Source organism: Spermophilus citellus, assembly GCF_964194105.1.
Source record: "Spermophilus citellus genome assembly, chromosome: 11".
Classification (NCBI taxonomy): domain Eukaryota; kingdom Metazoa; phylum Chordata; class Mammalia; order Rodentia; family Sciuridae; genus Spermophilus; species Spermophilus citellus.
This window is the reverse complement of record NC_138192.1, coordinates 94,181,833-94,202,765: the sequence shown is the minus strand read 5'-3', so window position 1 is coordinate 94,202,765 and position 20,933 is coordinate 94,181,833.

Genomic DNA, 20,933 nt, shown 5'->3' with positions numbered 1-20,933 from the left:
AGAAGAACATATGTAACACAAGTGATATATTATATATACATTATAGCCATACATATGGCTATAGACATAGGCTTTGAAAAGTAGCATAGCAAGTAAAATGGTTTCTTTAATTTTGACATTAATTTATAAACAAGTAATTCTTAATACAAATTACATCTTGACCCATTTCCAAAATTAAAAAATCATAATGAAAAAATTCTTAAACATGTTTAAGTATATCCGATAACTGTTTAAAAATGTTCTCCCTTTTACCTCCATTTCAGGAAATGCATATACATCCCCATATATTTCTGATGTGGGTTCAGTGAATATTGCTTGCTTGGGAAGACCGCATGTTAGAAGATAGGGAGAGTGATGGGTGTGGTGGCACATGCTTGTAATCCCAATTGCTTGGGAGGCTGATGCAGGATGATCTCAAGTTCAAAGTCAGCCTCAGCAACTTAATGAGGACCTAAGCAAATTAAATAGACCCTATATTTAAGTAAAATATTTTTTAAAAATAGATTGGGGATGTGGTTTAGGGGGTAAGTGTGTCTGGTTTTGAACCCTGGTACCACCTTTTGAGCTTCCTCTGCACATGTGGAAGAAGATCTCATAATAGTTGCCAATCCTCAGTGAATGAATGAAATGAAAATAAACAGTGCACAGCCTGTGGTGTGAAGCACTGCCAATTTGACATGCGAACCTGAAGCAGAATTACACCTGCAGGCCCACTGATTTTGGTACAAAATAAATGCCTGTATTTTATGTTACTAAGATTTTTATGGACCTTTGTCACTAAATTGGAAAAAGATACAGGACAGTAAAGTTAAACATGTGGCATTGGTTTAGGGATTGACCAGTGTGCTGTAAGGGCATTTATAACAGAAATCAGGGAGAAAATGAAAAGAAAAAGCAGGAAAAACTTTAAGGAAAAACCATTACCTAAATTATATTTAGCAGGAAAACATTGGCAAACCATAGCCCACTGCATCTTGTGAAACAGGAAATGAACACTTTCGTTTACAATTTTACATTTCCCTGAACTCTCAAAATTGGCCCTCAATCTATTCAGAATTTCTTTACAAAAATGTACTGGGACTCCACTTCAAGTTCCTATAAATGAACTTCCTAAATCCAACATAACTGAAGATTTTGAGTTTGTATTCATTTCTCACACTCAAGGGAGAGAGAAGTTATCTCTATTGACTAAAAGTTCAAATCGTTTCTCTCTAAGACTATATTGACTGAGGAATTCAATCATTTTTTTTCCACAACTCCCAAAGATAGAGTTTAATGATTTTCTAATATGAGATGTATACAGGATCAGAATGATCATTATCAAACTATTTTAAACATCTATTTTGAACTCTCAACCAAAATGTTCAGAAGGAAAACATATATTTTTTCCTCCAACATTAAGCAGATTTGATATTAAAACATTCAATCAGTCCAAACTTGTTTTAGTTTTACTAGGAATTCTTCAGTAAAATTATCAAATCTGGGAGAAAAGAGGTAACTATAACAATAAGTCATATTTTTCTCTGTAAGGATGAAGAGAAATTCTTTAATCAATTCACAATTTGAAGCAGTTATGAGCTTGTTTCAAATAAATATACTGAAATTAGTCAAATCGGGTACATTGAAAGATATTCTGAGACTCTGAAGGCCTCCTATCAGAAAGCATAAGCTGATTTAATTTGTGTTTTAACTATATTGTATTCTAATAGGACTTTGTAGCTTCACACTACTTGTAAACAAAACTAATTTCAAAGGAAAATGTACATGCTAATTAGAAACATATAAAATTGGCAAGATTTTATTATTTTTTTGTGTAAAACTCATGGAAACATGCAATTGAGAAAAATGACAAAATGGTGTTTTCTAAAATATGTATAATTTTAAGTATGTTTCATAACTATCACAAAAGGATTACTAAGCATAATTTTTATCAAATAATATATTCACTTCCTTTAAGTGTAACGATAAAGGGCAGACACAGACAAAATTGGAATACAGAAAGAATCAAGAAGAGAGTTTTAATATTTTGCTCTCATTGTCTCAGCCAGATTATGCTGCTGTAACAAAATGCCACAGATGAAGTGGCTTATAACAAAAACATTTATTTCTCAAGATTGTGAAGGCTGAGAAGTCCAGCATCCAAATATGAAGGTTTGGTGTCTGGCCCACTTACTGTTTTATTGATGATGGTCTTACTGTACTCTAACTTTGGAAGGGCCAATAAAGCTCTTTGTGGTCTCTTTTATAAGATTACTTATCACATCCCAAAGACCCCACATAATAATATCATCACATTGGAGATTATGTACCAACATGTGGAGTTGGTATATAAGAATCGTGGAGGGGACATAACAATTCAATCCATAACACTAGCATGGAGAAGAAGAAGGAGAGATAAAGAAGAAGGCATTTAAGAGAAGGGAGAACAAAAGGGGTACATAGCAACACTAGGATGATGTTTTTGTTGCCCAACATTTAAAAGTGTTGACTGAATTAAAAAAAAAAAAAAGAGCTGTGTTAAATCCAGGACAGCTTGGTCTTGGCCTTGAATTCTGCCAGCTACGGAAGGTTGGCACAGTGCAGGGAAAGGGACAGATCCAGGTCCCAGTGCCTTAGCAGATTTGTTCCTATGGGGCCTTTAATAGAAGAGTGACTCTCAAGCTCTAGCTTTCACTTGAACTTCATGAAACCAAATTCCAGGAAGAAGATGATGAGATAGAATCCTTTATATACCAGGAGATTTCCTTGGCAAAACAATTTAAAGGAAAGATTACCCAAAGTGTTCTCTCGTTTCTGTTTTTGTTTCAGTTGATTTATAAAAAACTTCAAGTTAAAAAGACTAAACATTTTAGATCTCAGACATGGTATAATTCAGTTTCAATTATGCTTTAATTTACACCCAGAATATTAATTGTAACCAAGTATGTCTCAGGTTTAATGAATAAAAATAATGAGGGACTAGGAATGTAGCTCTATGTAGAACACTTGCCTAGTATACCTGAGGCTCTGAGTTCAATCCCCAGGACCACGAAAAAGGGGGGGGGGGGATGAAAAATAAGTAAATGAATAAAATAAACGATTAAAACAATTATCATGTTTAAAAAGTGTCTAGTCTACAACTTTGAGCTCTATGTTTACAAATCATTCATTCCAACCATTACCTTGTTTTTCTTACTGATAAAATTTGGTTTGGAATGATACATTTAAAAGACTTAGACAACATTATATTAAAATATCTTAAATAATTGAAATACCTCTATTCCCGTCTTGAAAGGAACAAGGTTAAAAGAAAAAAAAATACTTGCCCTTCAAGAAAATTAAATAGTATAAAACAATCAAAGCAAAGTTACAATTATGTTGTTGAGGCAATGGATGTAATTAGCTTGATTGATTTTTTTTCTATAATGACTACATAGATCAAAGCATCAAGTTGAGAATTTACATAGCTATGTGACAAAGTGCTTTCCTTGCATATCCAAAATCCTAGGTTTGATACCCAGTACTGCCCCCAAAAGTTCAAAAGATAATACTGTATTCCATAAATATATGCAATTATTATTTTTACTTTAAAATAAGTGAATAAGTAAAAAGTAAGAAAACTGTAACTATAAATAATGCAGTTTAAAAAGTAATAAAATTTTGATTGGCTTTTAAAATATGGATAGTGAACATAAAAAATAGGACCAATTTATATATCATTATTCTCTCAGGTAGAACTAAAAATATTTATTAAGAACCACTAAATAATATTGCTTTTACCAATGTATTATGCGACTTCTTTTGAAGTTAACATACTTATCATTGGAAATTCACCTATAGTTTATATTACGTATACATTTATACTGGCAGTTAATTCTCTACTTTTTCATGTACAAAATATTCCATAAGTGGGCTGGGGTTGTGGCTCCATGGTAGAGCACTTGCCTTGCATACATGTGGCAGTGGTTTGATTCTCAGCACCACATAAATAAAATTTAAAAAAAGGTATTGTGTATATTTACAACTAAAAATAAAAAAAAGAAGAAGCTTTAAAAAAATCCTGTAGTGATGGAATGAGTTTGTATTATATGCAAATAAATTAGGAAAATATATTTTATATACATTAAAACATATGGTTGAAATATTGTATATATTCAATTGGAAATCTCATTGAGTAATTATTTTTCCTAATAAGTAAGTTTGCCTGCTAGAGCTACAGACAGATATTATGTTCTTTAAACAACCTCTGCAGCATAAGTTATTCGTACTTCTATGACTCTTATTAAAATACCTTTCAGGAAATAGTTCAAAAGTAAAATAATCTATGTGGTAGAAATTTAAATATCACGTTTCAGTCTTTCTATTAAACCTAAAAAAAAAATAGGTGATCATTTATTTTTTCTCATAGGAACCAGAATCCTCATATGTCCAAATTCACAGTGTTTCTTTTAAAATATGTGTGAAATCATACTAAGAAAATATTCAACTTGAATATAAACATACTGCAAAGATTTTGGATCTTAAAGATATTTTTGTCTTATGATTATAAATTCATATAGGAAATTCATTATGTCACAGAAGCCTGCAGTTAGGCTAGCTATCAAAAAATTTATAGTTCAAAGATTTGAACAGCATTTTTTTTATAATGGATTCTTTATTGTTTTCCTGAGTAGTCATTAACAACAATAAAATAAAACAAAGATAGTAAAGCCACCATCAGCCCACAAAAGGATATATGTCTTTGTTGGTTTGGGCTCTGGGTGAAATGAACAAGGATAATAAGTCTTTATTGAGTCTTACTTTTCACATCTGCCTACTCACAAAAGATTGAATTTGTAGTTCTCAGTACTTATGTCACCTAACAACTTCAAATGCATTCTGAAGTCTATAATGGTTATGCATTAGCTATTTCTCCAAATCTCTGCCAGGAGAAAATAATAATCCTCTCCTGAAGACATTCTTGAAAATTAGATCTCAAATCATTCCTCAGACAAAATTTCAAGGCACACGAGATTACAATTTAAAAAAAATTACACAACCTGTCATGAATGAGAATTAGCAGAAATTACAAACTGAAGAATGAAAATCACAGAGAAAGCAGACATTGAATTTATCTGGTGCCATTTATAATAAAAATATGTTCAATATATTTAAAAAAATAAAATAGAGTATTGATAGCACAATGAAGAAAAGATAGATTATCAAATTTGACCAACCATTTGTAACACAACCAAAAAGAATTTCTAAAAAATGAGACATGTAACAATTATCATAACTTCACCTCATCCACAGGGAATATGTTCCAAGAACTTCAATAAATTCCTGAATTCATGGATAGTACTAAACACTATATATAGATGATCTTCCCCATACAATGGTTTTCCTCATGTTTTTTCAAGTTTATAATGGATTTATTTGGATATTCAATGTATGTTTGACTTGTATTTTCAACTTGAGATGGCTTTTCAGATACATAATTCCATCTTAAGTCAAACAGTATCCGCACTGCTTTTTTCCCATACACACACACACACACACACACACACACACACAATGTGTATATATATAGTATATATACAATATATACAATATATATATATATATACAATATATACAATATATACAATATATATATATACATATATATATATATATACAATATATACAATATATACAATATATACAATATATATATATATATATATATATTGTATATATACATTGTGTGTGTGTGTGTGTGTGTGTGTGTGTGTATATATATATATATATATATATATATATATATATCCTATGATAAAGCTTAATTTATGACTCAGGCACCATAAGAGGTTGACAATAACTAATAGTAAAAGAAAAATTACATTTAATTTAATACATTTAATAATTTAATTTATTTAATTTATTTAAATTACATTTAATTTAATACATTTTATTAAAAGTTACCTTAATATGGTCGTTCTCTGTTTCAAAGTCATCTTTTGAACTCTATTCTCTCTTCTTCTTGTGATTATGTGAGATGATGAAATGCTTTTGTGATGAGATGAAATGAAGTTGATATTATCACTCCCCTTGACCTGTGGGGCTACTAGTAAGTAAAATAAAGGTTACTTAGCTGGGTGCTCTGTAATACCAGAGACTCAGTAGGCTGATGTAGTAGGATGGTGAGTTCAAAATCAGCCTCAGGAACTTAGTGAGGCACTTGAAACTCAGTGGGACCCTATCTCTAAATAAAATTTGTGGTTGTGTCTCAGTGGTTAAGTACCCCTGGGTATAATTCCCGGTACTCAAAAAATAAAATAAAATAAAATAAAATAAAATAAAAATAAAAAAATAAAGGTTACTTGAATACAAGCACTGAGATATCTGGACAGTCAATCTTATAACTGAGATGGCTGCCTGGTGTCTGAGGGGAGGAAAGCATATCCAGCCCAGACACACTGGACACAGGAATGATTCAAATCCCAGATGGGGAAGCTTAAAATTTCCTCATACCACTCAGAGTGATGTGCAATTTAAAACTTATAAGTTGTTTCTCTCTGTAAATTTTCATTGGATAATTTGAACACTAATTGACCACAAGTAATGGCAATCATGGAAAGTAAAACTATGGAATGGTGGGGAATTCTACTAAACTGGGTTATAAATAGGCACAGCTAAAGTGAGAATTAGCAAAGCATAACATAGCTTTCATAGAACTATGCAGAATGCAATGGAGATGGACAAAGAAATAGAAAATGTCAAAGCAAATTTAAGATACAAAAATTGTAGAATGAGAACACTAATTTGATCACTATAAGGCAAGAAGAGAGAATTCTGGCAAAGAAATATTAAAAGAGAAAACCACTTAACTTTTTCAAAATTGAGAAAAGATGCAAATCTTAGATTCATGAAGCTGGAAAAAAACAGTCACTGCTTTATACAGCATATTAGGCCTGAAAATCACTGAAGACCTAAAACATGTTTTTAAAAATAGCCAAGAAAAAGGGAAAACTTGAAAAGGGGGAAAAAACTATATCTGAAACTCCAATAATAATTAGCAGTCAGAAAAATAATAAATATAGTTTCCCAGAGTTTCCATAGTAATCTCTCAGTATCTCTAGGATATAATACCAAAGTCTGCTTGTTTCCAAGTTCTTTATATAGAAGAGCATTGTATTCACCTATAATCTATGCACATCCACAAGAACGCTTTAAATCATCACCAGATTACTTATGGTATCTAATATAATATGAATGGTATGTGAACAGTTTAGGAAATAATAACAAGAAAAATGTACATGTGTTGAGTATAGACAGCAAACAGTTTCCCCATATTTTTGCTCAATAGTTAGACAAATTCATGGATATGGAACCCGTGGGTGTATATATATGAAAAATAAAATGAAAACAGAAGAAATATTTAAAATGAAAAGTAAATGTTAAGCATTTGTATTTCATTAGGAAAAAAACAGATGTTTCTGTAATGCTAAATAAAACTGCATAAACAATAAAATGTCTACATTGTAGTTTTAAAATATCTACATGGGTAAAATGACATATAAATGAGGGGAGGTGAGAGAAGAATAAATTTTACTCAGGTCCTTGTTATGTTAAAGAATAAATATACATATGAGTGGGTAAAGAAGTTCTAGGGCGACCAGGGAGAATAGAAATAGTTTGTGTAAATCAACTGCAGTGGAAGAGAAAATGGGGAACACAATTCATTTCAACATTAATACCTGAGAAAAATCTTACTAAAGCAGAACAAAACAAATTCACATATATTTTAATAATTACAGTTAATAAATATAAACTAACTATAATTTAAAATTCATTAAGGATTAAGAAAAAAGGAAGAAAAGTTTTGTTATGTGTTTTAGAAAAGGTTTATCTGGTCAGTCAGTGCCAGTCATTACAAACCAGAGAGAACAAAACAAAACAAGAAAGATGTCTTTTGCAATCTGTGTAATTAAATTAAAATGCAATTTCCCATAATGTTTATATTAAAATTTTAAGTACATGAATAAAAGAAAAGGTTTACCTGTCATGAGTGCCTAAAATGATTAATATTATATTGAGATACCTTGATAAAACTTTAATCAAAATACAAGTGAAGTAGTATATTAAAGTCCTAAAATTAAATTAAACAAAGAACAAAATAGATAATTAGAAGTCGCAAATATATTTTAGATAGACAGTATTTTTTAAATGAAATAGTATGCATCAAATAATGTAGTTTTATAGAATATCCAAGCAAGCACTAACAGAAGCAAGCAAAGAAAACTGATTCACCAAAAACGTGGGAGATTGTTACTTACTCCCTTTGGTAATTAACTGCTCTAGAAGACACAAATATTAGCAAAGATTTTGGAGATTTACAAAACACCATTAGCAAGCTTTTTATATGAGCTATATACGAAACCCTGTACCTACACTTATGCAAACACAGAAAAAAACATTAAAATTTAAGATAGAGAAAAGTATACAATTAAATATGCATGTATGCATATGTGTGTGCTTATGTATAATTTTTATAATTCAATTCATTAACAAAAATTGGCATAAGAGAGCAAAATGAATCTAAGGGATTAGTTGCATGAAGGAGGAAAGGGATTATAATTACATGTAATATTAAAATCTTAAACTATGTTGTAGCAACATGCTGTAGAAAAGTTATTGCACGACCCCATCTCTCATCCACAGCTGTTAATTCAGAAAATACTGGAGAGAGACAATGGGGGATTGAGAAAAGACAACCAGACACACATAGAGACAGAGATAGGTAGGACACTACCTCCTGATGGAAGATGAATGACCCAGGGCTAGAATATTACATTCTTTATGTAGGTTTCATCAAAATGGTATTTGTGGGAAAGTTTCAGCAAAGCAGGCAATCTGAAGGACACAGGACTAGGGAGACATTAGGGTTGTTGTCTTGTGCGCAGATTTGGTGCCTGAGTTCAAGGTTCCAAGTGATATAGCTTTGTGCCTCTGCAGAGAGCCTTCTCCAGGAGGGTGTCACCATAACTGGGCCATACTGATCTGCACCTTTGCACTGGAAGCTCCAAGCACTATGCAACCACCATGAAGCAGAGGGACAAAATTCAAATCACCACTCTCCACATTATTCTTTCTTAAAATGTACATGTATATGTAAAGCCATAAGAATAAAATGATAAAACTTTATAGAAAAACAATTTTAATTTTAAAATGATAGAATGTATTAAAATATATCAAAATTAATACAAATGGTGATTCTCCAAAACCATTTTAATTTCAATGAATTACAATAAAATCTAGTTGTTTTAAACATAAAACAGCTTATAAAGAAGAGATCAATATTAGTGTGTTAGGGATGCCATAACAAAATACCACAAATTGGGTGACTTAAAAAACAGAAATATATTTTCTGGAAATTTGGAAGCCAAACTCTGAGATCAAGGCGATTCAGCCTTTTGTTTTGTTTATTCTTTGGTTGTAGTTGGACACAATATCTTTGTCTTATTTATTTATTTTTATGTGGTGCTGAGGATTCAACCCTGCACCTGACATGTGCTAGGTGAACACTCTATGCTGAGCTGCAACCCCAGCCCTGCTTCTTCTTGTTGATTTTTATTTATCTTTTTCCTTCTTTGCATGGTGGTTTCTCTTCTCTCCCCATGTCTTCACATGGTTTTCCTCCTGTGTCTGTGTCCTAATCTCCTCTTTCTATAAAACCATAGTAATATTAGATTAAGACCGATCCCCACAAACTTATTCTAAATTATTTAACTTTCTCTGTAAACTTTATTGTGGTAAGAACACCTAACATGAGATCTGGACACTTGGGAGATTTTTAAGTGCACACTACAGTTGTAAAAATTTATAATATATATTTAAAATTAAACTCCTATCAGATACAAGGTTTAAAAATATTTCTCACCTTCAATCAGTTAAATTTTCACTGTATTGGTTGTGGTCTTTTTTTTTTTTTTTTAGTTTCTTCTGTGTCTAAGTCTTTTACTGTGATATGGTATCACTGTTTTTTGCTCCCGTTCCCTGTACTTTTGTGTTGTATTTTTCATTGTCAAAGTCAATGTCATGAAGATTTTCTCATACACTTCCTTGTATGAATTTTCTAGTCTCAAGTCTAACCTGTGGTTCTTATATTCAGTTTGAGTTGACTTTTGTGCATGGTATAAGAATCTGTTACAGTTTTTATGCACATGGATATCCAATTTTGCCATTACCATTTATTGAAATTTCCCATTTGTGTAAATTGTTTTAAGTAAAATTAGCATTTTAATGAAAGGATCAGTTGACCATATATACCATATATTACCTATTCTATTTCATTGGTCTGTATGTCTTTGTCTTTATGTCACTGCCATACTATTTAAGTTCTGTAGCTTTGTGCTATATATTGAAATCAGTAAGTGCCATGCCTGTAATTTTAAACTTCTATTTCAAGTTTGCTTTGACTGTTCAGAGGTTTTCATGGTTCCATATTAATTTTAGAATTGCTTTTTTTCCACACTAGTACTAAAAAAAAAAAATCCATTGGGATTTTTGACAGGGTTTACATTGAATCCCAGATTGCTATGGGCTCTTCAAAAACGCTATTTTAAAAAGCACTCATTCTAAGGTTCTGGGGGATACAATTTCTATATATAAATTTAAGGAGGCTACAACTCAGATCATAACAAAACCCCATTCAGAGAAAAATCTCCTTTCCTTATTAATAATTCCCAAATGTATTTGAAAATTTAATTGGGAAACTTATTGTCCTAACTTAATGTTAGAATGGCACTTAATATTAACAATTAATATTGATGATGAAAGCATTTAAAAGTCTCACTACCCACATGACATTGAACAAAAATATCTAAATTATTTTAGATATTATTTAATAAGGGTTTAAGTCGGACTTATCTACACAACTAAATCCAGTAAAAGAGTAAGAAAATTTTTATTTAATGTTCTTTCTCTCTCTGAATGGGTGTATAGATAGAAAGATAGACAGACAGACCAAGGTATAGATATATACATAAATATATAAACATGAGCAAGATTTATTATATTACCTTTTATGAGAAATGAGTAAAAATAATGTATGTGTAAGTGTATGTAATGATACCAAATGAAAGTACTGAAATTCTACACAATAACAAATGGTAAATACTAAATATCACTCAATAGTTTTATTTTTAGTAAAACAGGTTTTATAATTTTGAGGCTATCTTATTACAAAAAAGCCAAAGTATTTATATTACCAGTATTTTTAATAGAAGATCATATAAATAAGAAAGAGTTAAGAGAAATGTTAAGGCTAAATTTGATTTTGAAATAGCTATATATACATATATATATATATATATATATATATATATATAAAATCAGATGTTAAATTATATATTGTTTGTATAAACACACATATGTATCTGTCTATATAATTTAACATCTAATTTGGACATAGAATATTCCTAAAAGCAGTGCATGTTAATCTCCTGTTGTTTATTTATAGATATCATTTGGGAGTAAAATGAATCAGACTTTCTTTGAAAAATGGCTAATTCCAGGTCCAATGCATGAAAATTACAAAGTGAATCTGGAAATTTTGTTGTACCAGATAGCAGAGAAGTACTACAAAGTTGATGCAAAGATTGATAAAATGACATTGCAGCTCACTTGAAGGAAATCTCATCTCTGTTTTTATTGTCATTTGAGTATTTAAAAAAAAATAATAGACTAAAATACATTTAATACGTGCATGTTCATTAGTCTATACTGCTATGAAGAAATCAGGAAAAGAAGATAAAATGCAGCATTGAAAGTGACTCTGATGCCAACTCCTTCTCTAAAAATGGTAATCGAGTGGCAAATTAACTATTTATTCTCTTTTTCTAGGTATAGTTGTTTAATCACATTTTATCAATGAGAGATGGCCCTACTCTTATAGAAAAGATTCAACTAATAAATATAAAATAAATATTTGGTAGACTTCAATTAAAAAAATAAAACTAAATACAAAAAGATAATCAGTGGATAGAGAAATCATAAAGAAAAATGTTGTTGGAGAATACAATATTCAAGTGTTTCCAAAATGTTCCTTTGAAATTATATATATATATATATATATATATATATATATATATATATATATATATTTAGAATTTTATTATCTAGTTGCTATCACTTCAAAGGAGTAAAACAAATAAACAAATGCCACATGTAGTAGGATAAATTGAATTTATAAGACTACTCATCCAACATAATATGAAGTACAAAAGAATCCCTTATGTAGCATTATGGCCAGAAAACTCTCAACTTAAATCTAATAAATACTTTAGATATATTTTCCAGTTTATAGGTTACTCAGAAGATAGAGAAACTGGCTATAAACACCATGAGGAAACAATCATGTAAATCCAGCATTTGGGGCAGTTTATAAAACATCTAGTTTAATCTTTCTAAAATGTTTGTGAAAGAAAACAGAGGCAAAACATTTCAGTAACAAGATATAATTACTGAATAAAATTTTGCTTGAATCCTGGTTTGAAATGACTCAGTTTCAAAACACAAATGTCTCAGAGCTTTCAAGAATGAAGATTTAGGGTACTCTACCAGGTGAAGAAACACAACCAACTGAGTGGCTTGTTTTAGGCTCTGGGGGTACAGGCTGGGTGCAGAAGTAACTGGGAAGGTGCTTTAACTATATAGCCAGTTATAATATTAAAGGTTATAATTTCCATAAATATTTCTCTCTATTTACTTGTAAATATGTTTATATATATATATATATATATATATATATATATATTAGGCAATGTCTTTGTTTTCTTTCCTCCATTAGTCTCTATCATATAAAAGGTATGGAATTTATGTCAGTATTTAAAAATTGTTAACTTTGCATCCTCATATTTAAATTATGTAATATGAGCAATGGAGTTTATGTCTTTGGAGGACTTCACCTATTCTGGGGAAGGGATTAGTGTGTTTCTGCAGTAGTCATTAACAATCACCTTGTTATTGCTTTTATTTGGCAAGTAAGTGTGGAGATATATATAGATGCCAAGTTAACAAAGGATGGGCTCCTCATGATTGATAGATATGTGGTTTATGCTTCACTGTGTTAAATTATATCCTAACAGCTATCAAAGCATAGATTTTTCTTAGTGTTTCCTTAGTTAAATAGCCATACTTCTTTGGCTTAGAGGGAAACTCAGGTGGTTTCATATTTCATTAAAAACATTGGGTTTCCCAAAGTATGTCTATGAGGGTGTTTCAGATAAGACTGGCATGTGACTCAGTGGACTGAGTAGGAATATCTCCTCATCTACTGGAATAGGATCCAAATGGAGCAAATTGGCCTATGAAAGTCAGATGACTACACTCTTTCTGAAGATGCAATAGTTTCTTCTCCTGCTTTTGGATGTTTAGGTTCTTCAGTCTTTGGACACAAGGAATTGTATCAGCACGCCACTGAAATCCCAGGCCTCTGTATCTGAACTGAGAGTTATACCATTGCTTTCTTGGTCTAAGGTTTTTGGATTTGGACAAATACATGTAACCAAGTTTCCTGGTCTTCCAGCTTGCCAGTGGCCGATTGTGATACTTTTGAGTCTCCAGAATTGCATGAACCAGTTTCTGTAATTAATCTTTTCATTTATTCATTTCTTTCTCCCTCCCTAGATACACACACACACACACACACACACACACACACAAACACACACACACACACACACACACACACACACATCTTTCTTGTTAGAATGCTGTTTGCATTACTAATACATCCACAAGTATGGAAATGTGAATAAAAGCCACAACTTGTTAAGATCCAGATACTCTGGATTCTGGAATATTCTTTTTCTAGAAATGACTCGATACATGTTTTAATGAATATTATCATTATTAATTTCACATTTTGGACTTGAGAAATTAAAATACCTCTAAAGTCAGCCATATTTTATTGACTGATTACATCCTTAAAGCCTGACATCCTCAGACTTAGGTATGCAGAAGGAATGATATTAGTCAGTTAATTACACAAAAAGTTGTGACTAAATTCTAATTTAGATAAGAAATACAAAGTAGAATCACAGGATGAATAGAAATAACTCTAACTGGGTTAACAGTGACTGTTTTACTGAAGATTTGAATTCTAAGTCATGATATGAGAATGACAAGAAATTGACCAAGGAAGGCAAAGAAACATGGTGCCAAGGAGAGAAAACAGAATTTATAAGTCTTGAGATAGAAACAAACCTGGGTCTTCTAAGGAAGTGAGAAAAGACAACAGTGTCTTTATCATTGGGTATAAGAAGAAAAGCTATTAAGGTAAGTTTAGAGAGGCTGCCATGGAAGGTCCTCCATGATCTTATAGGCTATGGCAAGGAGTTGGATTTTATCCTAAGGTTGTGATGGCCCATAGAAGTGTTTTAACATGAAGATTGAGATGTTCAAATGTATTCATAAACATACATATAAATACAAGTTTGTGCACAATTTTAATTTTTCTTCTCTGCATAGAGAATGGGTAGGTCTGACAAGAGAACAAGTGGGGAGATCAGTTGGGAGTCTATTGTAGTAAGCACCAAAGAAATGTTCCTGGACTAGTCTTGGTTGATAGCAATGAAGACAAATAAGAAGAAATATTTTATAAGTTTAATTAAAAAAATCATCAATTATTTTGTGTGAGGTAAAACTGTTTTCAAGAGTGATTCCCAATCTTTTGACCTAAGCAAAGATCCCTCCTGCAAAACAAAGCAAAGACTGAAAGTTCAGTTTTAGGCAAGTTAAATTTGAAATGTCTGTAAATCTCTCCAAGCACTATAAATTAAAGTCCTAGATCCTCTGTCTAGCTTTCTATAATCGTCATATTTCCTACCTCATTTGTGAAAGAATATTTCCTTTTAACCTTTGTATGTACTTTCATATCTCTTTTAACATTGCTTCTTGCAAATACCTACCACATTTGCACATTCATTCTTAAAAGATATTTCTTTCTTCCATCAAAATTATTTGGAATTTCTTGAGTCCTTCTTTTAATCCAGGTCTTCACACGGGTATTTATTACAGTATGTTAATATGCCTTGACTTAAAACACATTTATCCTTTCAGAAAGCTGCATGTAGGGAATTCAACTCTGCTCATGCTTTCCTAAACTCAACCATTGCATTGCATAATTTGAGATAGGTACTAGTTTCCCTCCATGGTGATCTTTGCTGCATGTACTTCAGTCTAGCAGTTCAGTAGAATCCATGACTTCTTGTGAACACTGTTTTAATGGCTACTCTCCAGGCCTTCATAATTGGCTTCTATTTGATGATCAGCATAGCTCAGAGGTGACACTAATTCACAGATAGTCTACTTCTAGCTGAGAGCAGCTTTTCTGTTGAATCATTTTGTACAGTAGCTTGCCAAGAGTTATACACATGAAGACTCTTCATAAATGCTTTTGATGATGAAAGGAGCTAAACTTTGTTTCAGGCAATGCCAAGTGTGTGTGGCATTTTCACAATAAGCTTTGCATTCTGTACTGGGGATGAACTCCAAGCAAAGGAATTTTCTCATTATAGAAGTTTTTAAATAGTGATGTCTAAATTCTCAAGGGGAAAAAAACGACTATTGATAATGACATTTTTATCACAATTATTTTAAGCAATCCAACAAATTAAAAAGTAGATATATAAATGATTATAGTCCAAAAAAGGAAATTGGCATGATTTTTTCTATATATAAACAAGAGAGAATAAAAGCTTTTTTTAATGAAATAATTGCTCTGAATTATACCAATTGCTTAATATTTGATAGACATTAGCAGAGTTACTTCCAATTTAACCTCTAGGTACCTTCGGCATTGACCTCTATAGAAGCCAACATCTGTTTATGGAGAAATGAATATCAGTGAATTGTTATTTTATTATGTTAATATCAGCTTAAGTTAATTCCCTGCTGAGAAGGAAAAATATGACTTGAACAATGAAAAACATATGTTTTGGAAAGACAGTTTGCCATCAAACTACACCAACAATTTAAATGATTAAAATGTTTCTATAAACATCCTTTTCCTTGTCAGTAATGGATGAAGCGCACTTACTCCCTATTGTTTTATTTATTTTTTTGAACAGATGTTACTGTCATGAAGGAAACTTATTTTTGCAATTCTATAATTAAAACCATATATTATTACCTCTTTTGCCACATATATTAAATGAAATACAATTATTTTGATAGCTAAGCTTATGTATGAGATTTTTTTTCTTAATAGACAAATAAAACTTACCAGATACCTGCAACTTGCTTATTTTGAGTGAATAGTGTAAGGAATCTTTTATTTTTACCTTGATGAAAATAAAATAAATATACTTCAGGATAATTTCCTCCTGGAATGTACATTATAAAAATGAAAGTGTCAATAGTTAATCCGGTTCTAACTGGTTACTCTGCTTAATGACAGTGTCCATACAAATTCCCCTTGAATTAGAAAGAAGTTAAAGTTGTACATAATGTCTTAGAAATTTCACATCTCAATCAATAGCTTCAACTGGTGTTTCCTTTGAACTTCTTTTACAGAATGCATTACTGATAGTTTAAATGTTACATTTACATTTATTATTCCCTGACATAACAGACAAAACCACTGAGAAAGTAGTAGTATTTCAAATTAGGTCTTTGGAAAGGAAGTTTGAACAATGAGAAGTTTCTTAAAAGAGGTAAGACAAGTAAGAATTGTGTATTTTTAGGCCATATCTTTCATAATTTAGAAGGCACCAAAAAGCTTTTCTAAAATATGACTTTCTATGTGACCCATCATCTTTTTCTTGGCCATAAGGAACAGAAAAAATATGTTTCTATCAAACTCTAAAAATAAATTTATGTAGCAATAGCAAAAATTAAAACAAAAATGTGTGGTTTTGTGAAAATAAAAAAAAACTCGTTGGTAATCATTATTCTCTGAGTTCTGTAATCTTGGCTTTCTTATCATTCTTAATCTCTCGCAAAATCAAAAAGTTTGTAATGACTTTATGATTTAGTTGAGAACTGAACTTTCCTATTTAAAATCTCTACACTTTGGAGCATCTCCGTTTCCCAATACTTTAGTGTGTTTATGTTCATTTGTTCAGCAAAGCTTGGATTCAAATTAAGTAGTTATGTTTATGAGAACTTATTCACTAAAGCTAATTTAAAATCAATGAAAAAATAATAAATTAGTGTATGGGTAACACTGAATTATGATATTTTCATTAAAAGAAAATGGGTTTATCCAATGAAAAAAACCTGATAAACTAAACATAAAACATCTACATAGTAGGAAAACATAGATATGGCCATATTCTATCTAAATGACCTTGGTTAAATTTTTAGGCTTTATGTAGCCTTAATTTCTCATTCATAAAGTGTGAGAAATGATACTACTGTACTAGTTTTGTTTTGGAACCAAATAGTATATTAAAAATCCATAAAATAACTTTTTGTCAAAATTACTATCATGTAAATGATACATATTTTCATAATCAACCTAAATCTTGGGTAAATAAAAGTTTCATAGAGATACTGGCTTATCTGAAGAATATTTTTCAATGTGAACTAACAAAGATGGTTTGAACATCTACTATCCATGCAGCAATGCTTAAATAGTTGAAATCAATTTAGACAATTAGTATAATGTGATTGATACCCCTTAATTCATTTTTAGAATATAATACAGTTTCTAGTTAGCTTTTCAGAATGCATTTCACTTCAGAAAGATGAGAACCGTTTCATTCTCCCTTGCATTTTAGATATAAAATTTCAATATTTCATTTAATACCCCCTGGTTTATGACAACACTCAATCCAGATGTGAACCCCATTTCCTTGAACTATTATGAAATTTATCAAACACAAGCTCATGTCCCATGACATCCTTTAAAAAAAGAATATTTGGTGGCACTGGAGATCAAACCCAGGGGCATTCTTCACTGAGCTGTATATTCAGCCCTTTTAATATTTTATTTTGAGATAAAATTTTGCTAAATTGCCTAAGCTGGCCTAGAACTTTCAATCTTCTAGCCCCAGCTTCCCAAGTAGCTTGGATTACAGGTGTACTCTGCCTTGTCCATCTCCAATATTCTTTTACTGAAAAATCTCATGGTTCTTCATTTTAAGCCATTTTCTTTATTACAGCCAAAACAAATGGATAAACGTGATTACTGGTATCTTCCTGGTGGTCTTTGGCTGGTGAGTATCAATATATCGCTTGTATTTATATAGGAGCTGTACATACTGACATGTTCCTATAAGCATATAAACAATTGAAACTTCATCTAGTATAGGTCAAATATTGATCATTTCAAATCAAAGTTGATTACAAGAAATATATTACTCAATTCTCAGCTAGTCAGCGCACAGCATTCCCCTAGTTACAATGAGCACACATGCTATAATATGCAAAGTATTCACAGGTACTATGGAAATAGAATCTATTCTATTAGTATTACCCACTAACGTAGAGAGATAGGAAAGAGTGGGCAGTTAAGGATGATTATGATCCTGAAGGATTAAGAAGCATGTAGCCTCTTTGCTTAAAATAGAAGACATCAATTTTCTATGAAAATTGAAAAAAAAAAGCAAATAAATAGGACAAAAATGAAAAAACAGAAATAAATAGGACAAAAAGTGAATATCACAGTTAAGAGACCACCTAATACTAATGATACATCTTTCACTTCTGAAAGTGAGGAATATAGCATACTTTTTTAAAAAAAATGCAGAATTCTTGGTCCTATATCAGAAGTTTCTATTTTCATATTTTGGGGATGAGTGTCATAAATCCATATTTACCTAAAATAAAAGAATAGGAAAATAAACAGAAGCAAAGATGATGAAAAACGATAGTGATATTAGTCATGATCTCAGAATAGTGGAATGACAGAAAAATGAAATGTTTAAAAGTATAACATTTATTTAGTGATTATTTTCAAGTACCAAGCTAAATCCTTATGCTTTTTATTATATATTTTAATGAATCAACTGTGATATAATTTGGTGTATCCCCACTTTTCAGGTGGACAGAAATGTAGCTGTGTTTTACATATCACAATTTGTCATACAAATAATCACATATTCATGACTAAGGATATTTATACATAATAATAGTCCAAATAAATCTCTTCAAAATGAGCCATGTCTTGAATAAAAATTGCATCAGAGTCAATTTTCTTACCTAAAATGCTTATGACCAGATTTTACTGTTGAACAGGAATTTCTCAAACTTCACTGTGTCTGATTTAAAAAAAAAAAAAAGATATAAATGGAAAACATGCTTAGTTAGTTTCCATGTTCATCTTCAACTTTTACATGACAGTTTGAAATCATCCCTGGAAGAAAATCCCTGCTAATATTTGTGTCCTTACGGATATAGTACTCTGACAGGTTACATCAGCTATGATGGCAACTCCTGTATCAAATGCAAAAAAAAAAAAAAAAAAAAATTAAAAAACTAAACTGTTTTGAAACTTCAAGAGCAAAGGAAAGTGAGGAGGTTGATGCATGTAGCCATAATATCTGCCAGCTGTTTCCTTCTCCTGCCTCTTGATATTTAGTGTAACTGGGCTGGAAGCCCAATTCTCTTGTTAGCCTGGTTGATTTTTGATGCCCAGACTTTCAGCATGAATTCCCCTCAGCATGTACCAGACACTGCGAGAAATGGTCTATGGGAATTCTTAACTCCCCAATTTCAGTATTTTGTTACATTAAGATCATAAAGAAATATGTGTTCTTAGGCAGGTGTGATATGACAAATCAGGCTTCAGTTTACTCCAGAATATGCTATTTTAAACTTCATCTGTCTGTTGACCAGTCCACAAGCCTTATGTTTCAAAATAAACTATACATCCTTTTATTTTGTTTTTGCTTTACTTATAAGGATGTCATATAATTTTGTTGGACATAATATATAATTATTAATTTATACCCAGCAAACATGTTTTGAATCTTTTTTTTTTAATTCTGGAAAACTAGTCATGAATGTTTTACTATGCCTCACTCATGGTAGACACTCAGTAATTATTAGATATTTTTATTATTATGAAAAGCTGCAAGTGATAGTGAAATGCAGACTGTGCTAAAGGCAGGCAGATAATGTCCTCAGGCTCTAATTCTGTATGTGTGAGAGACAGAGTGAGTGTGAGTATGTATTAGGTTTGTTTGATTTTTTCTCAATCATTTTGCCTCTATCCTGATATAAATGTACATAGTTTGTGGTCTAACTCCCAAACTGGTCCTTTGTAGCTTGAATGTATCCTGCAATCTGGTAAGTAGATTTATATTTGAATCTCTGCTTTATGAGAATATTTATATAAAATACACTGCATTTTCTGAATTATGTTTATACTTTCAGTGAATGTAGATATCATCGCTTGTTAATCTCTTGTTAGCTCAACAAATTTTGTGACCTTCCTTTCAAAGATCCCATGATCCTGGATCCCACTACATGTTTAAGACTTTTAGACCTTGACTCCTTCATCATATTGTCAAAGATCTCTTGAGTTTCTATATGTTCTGGGACCGATTCTTAGGCCTTTATCCTAAATAAATCTTCTCTTATCCATCTTTTTTTTTTCTGGTTGAATAACATTCCCTGTTAAATTATCTAATAATCCCAAAGCTATTACATAAGGGAACATCAGTGAAAAAACTGAGCTTTGCATGTTTTGTTTTGTTGTGTTATTGATTTGTATGAGTTCCTCATTATGGTTTATATATGAGGTGTCCTCCAAAAGCTAATGTGTGAAAGAAAGCAAAATATTTCCAAAGGCAAAATAATTAGTTTATGAGGATATAATCGAATTAGTGGGTTAAGCCACTTATATGGATTAACTGGGCATAAGGTGCAGACAGGTAAGGTGTGACTGAAGGAAGCAAGTTACTGGGGACATGTATTTTGTCGCTGACGAGCTCTCTCTGCTTCCTGATTGCCATGTCCTGAGCTCCTTTCCTCTACCACAT